Source organism: Alosa pseudoharengus, unplaced genomic scaffold, assembly GCF_046254945.1.
Source record: "Alosa pseudoharengus isolate Yale_2024_CS ecotype anadromous, Long Island Sound unplaced genomic scaffold, YU_APseudo_1.1 YU_APseudo_1.1_scf_5, whole genome shotgun sequence".
NCBI classification, from domain to species: domain Eukaryota; kingdom Metazoa; phylum Chordata; class Actinopteri; order Clupeiformes; family Clupeidae; genus Alosa; species Alosa pseudoharengus.
The window spans coordinates 28,367,423-28,370,593 of record NW_027468837.1 but is presented as its reverse complement, the minus strand read 5'-3'; the positions used below and the strand labels follow the sequence as shown (position 1 = coordinate 28,370,593).

The window sequence follows — 3,171 nt, the reverse complement described above, 5'->3', positions numbered from 1 at the left end:
GCCAGAGATATTGTGATGAAAACACCTAATTTTTTGCTTTTTAATTTTTAACTAGGTGGCGCTATACATGAAATAAGTGGTAATGGGATGGGTTGACGTACCCCCTTAAGACCAACATACATAAAAAAGATGGACCTCCTAGGCCCTACGGTTCTCAAGATATTCACAGAAAACTGTCTCCGGCCACCTACAGGCCAGTTGGTGTATAGTAACATAAATTAATTTATTGTGTGGCCCCCCATGAACGGAATTCCACAAAATTTGGCGTGCATACAGAGGGTGTCATAATGATCCTACACTTCCAATTTCGTGCAGTTTTGACTATGTTAGGTCACAGATACCTGCGATTACAACACCTCATTTTTACTTTTTTGTGTTTAACTAGGTGGCGTCAATGAGTCCCGTCAATAAGACACTGAAAGACCGGGGTAGACGAAACTTGGTGGGCATGTAACCCCATATGGATAGCATGGAACCATCGTTTTTCGTTTTGATCTGTAGCCCCCCCGCTGGACTGCACCCCCCGAAAGGAGGGTAGGGCAGACACAGTTTTCTGTGAATATCTCGAGAACCGTAAGGTTTAGGAGGACCTTTTTTTTTTTGTATGTTGATCTCAAGGGGCCATGTCAACCCATTCCATAACCACTCATTTCATGTATAGCGCCACCTAGTTAAACACAAAAAAGTAAAAATGAGGTGTTGTAATCGCAGGTATCTGTGACCTAACATAGTCAAAACTGCATGAAATTGGAAGTGTAGGATCATTATGACACCCTCTGAATGCACGCCAAGTTTCGTGGAATTCCGTTCATGGGGGGCCACACAATAAATTAATTTATGTTACTATACACCAACTGGCCTGTAGGTGGCCGGAGACAGTTTTCTGTGAATATCTCGAGAACCGTAGGGCTCTGTCATTTTTCGTTTTGATCTGTAGCCCCCCCGCTGGACTGGACCCCCCGAAAGGAGGGTAGGCCAGACACAGTTCTCTGTGAATATCTTGAGAACTGTAGGACCTAGGATGACCATTTTTTCCGTATATTTGCCTCCAGGGGTCATGTTAACCCAGTTCATGTGCACACATGTGCACAAACAGATACACACACACACACACACATTCACAGTAATCATACGTATGACCAGGGCCGGCCCGAGGCATAAGCGAACTAAGCGGCTGCTTGGGGCCTCCTGGCCACCAGGGGGCCCCCAATCGAGTTTCTTTTTTTTTTTTTTACATAATAAACGTAAACAAGTGACATCAATGAATGAATAAATGAAACAATTATCATTCAAATCAAGAAAATTATGATTTCATGATCAATATGCCTGCCTACTGCTACTGTGTCTACCAGCCTTTGAGTCACGCGCATAAAGTAGACACCTCGGGTGCATATACAATTCATGCAGACACTGCATCAAGTTCAACAATCGGAAGAGACGGTAATGTTCAGACAAGTCACAAAAAAGGACGTATCCCTCTGGTGCCGAAAACAGAACGAAGAAAATGACAGAGGAGGAGAAAAATGAGCAAGATACAGGTATGTTTTGCATGATTATTTACAGTATGTTTTGTGCTTGAGGTAGCTAGCTAGCTGTCATGATCTAATATAAGCCATCACCAGAGCTAAATCTCCGCCATCAACAGAGAAATGTCTCCCATTAATATATATTTATCTAGATGTATTTCAGATGTCAAGGATATTGGGATTGTTTTGGATGTTCAATCAAGCATGTACCCTAGCTCTAGGTGGGCTTATTATGTCGTAAATTAAAGTTAGCTAGCTGACTGAAGTGGACATTAGCACTACAGTAGCTACATGAAAACGTAGCTGAAGGCAAATTTACCACAGAGGGATTGTTTCTGATTTCGCACCTGAAAGTGTTGATAGTTTATTACTGCTCTATAATATGTGACATAGTGGTAAGTCTGATAGCAACAACAGACTAAGCCCAGGCTCCCAGTCCCAACCCAAACCACTGACTAGCGCGACTCTGGGCATCAGTAACATTCCAGCTTCATAGGCAAAGATGGAACAGTACGTGCGCTCTGCTCTAAGATCTTGGGTGAGAGATGGTAGTGTTTGAGAAAATATACCATGTTGGGTGGGGAGACTTCTGTGATGAAAATAAATTTACATTTGATTAAGATAGTGGCAAGCGATGTAGCGGTGCTACCCTAATATTTAGGCTGCAGTAGATCACCATGTTAAGCGTTCACCATACTGCAATTAAGTATACTCTTTTGATTATGCCTCATTTGCAAATAGAATATGAATTGTTACATGTGGAATTGCTTGTTATTTGAGTGTAAGTAATGATAGCAAAATAAACTCATTCTGCTCGATCAACTATGCACTTATTCAGAGACACTGTTGAAGTCCTTTGGAGCACATCTCTACCTCTACCTAACTCTACCTACCAGAAGGTGAGGTTTTCTTGATGGCAAATGGTTACATAGCCTGTTAATATGACACGACACATTTAACATCGTTTTTTTTTTTATTTATTTATGTATTTATTTAATCATTGCAGGTTCGTCCACTGCAGAGTTGCAGATGCCTAAAAACCAGGAACGAAGTAGGAATAATTATCTATTTTTTGGGACATTTTATTTTTGATTATTAATGTTTGTCTATTTTGTTTTTATTTTGTAGTTGCAAATTGCTCATTTAATGCACATTTGCGGATTTGTTCAGCAAATCTGTTGAAAAACAAGTCATTAAACTGATGTACTTGTTTACAACAAATACAAATGCTGTTGTATTTTGTTATTTGTCAATTCAACTTCAGTAAACCACCCTTAGTGCTTCACTTGAATATGAATGTTTCAAATAAATCTGTGATTTTAGTACCCTCTAAGATTAAAAGGTGACAGGGTTGGTGTAAATAACAACTATATTAATACATTGGTTTACCAAGCACATGGGGCCAGAAGTCTAGATTGGAGCCCCAAAACATTTTTGGCATGTGAGCAAGGATGGATTACTGAATGAGCCTACCGAGCCCAAGAGGTCAAGGGACCCTGAACCCCAAGTAGTTGTGTGAATTCACTACCAATAAGTCAAAAAGCAAAAGGCTATGAATCTGAACAAATTTAGGTACTGCCCTTCTCCAGCTGACCATCCCAAAAATGCACCAGAATACAGGAAATCACATCTACCCCCCCCCCAC

General features: G+C 40.7%; 1 long non-coding RNA gene across 1 annotated transcript; it reads left to right on the top strand.

The window, feature by feature from the left end:
• The first annotated feature begins 1,435 nt into the window (after positions 1-1,435).
• LOC143104136 (uncharacterized) lies at positions 1,436-2,577 on the top strand. Its single transcript, XR_012983008.1, has 3 exons — positions 1,436-1,538; positions 2,365-2,425; positions 2,533-2,577. It is a non-coding gene; the product is annotated as an uncharacterized LOC143104136 (long non-coding RNA).
• The last annotated feature ends 594 nt before the right edge of the window (positions 2,578-3,171 follow it).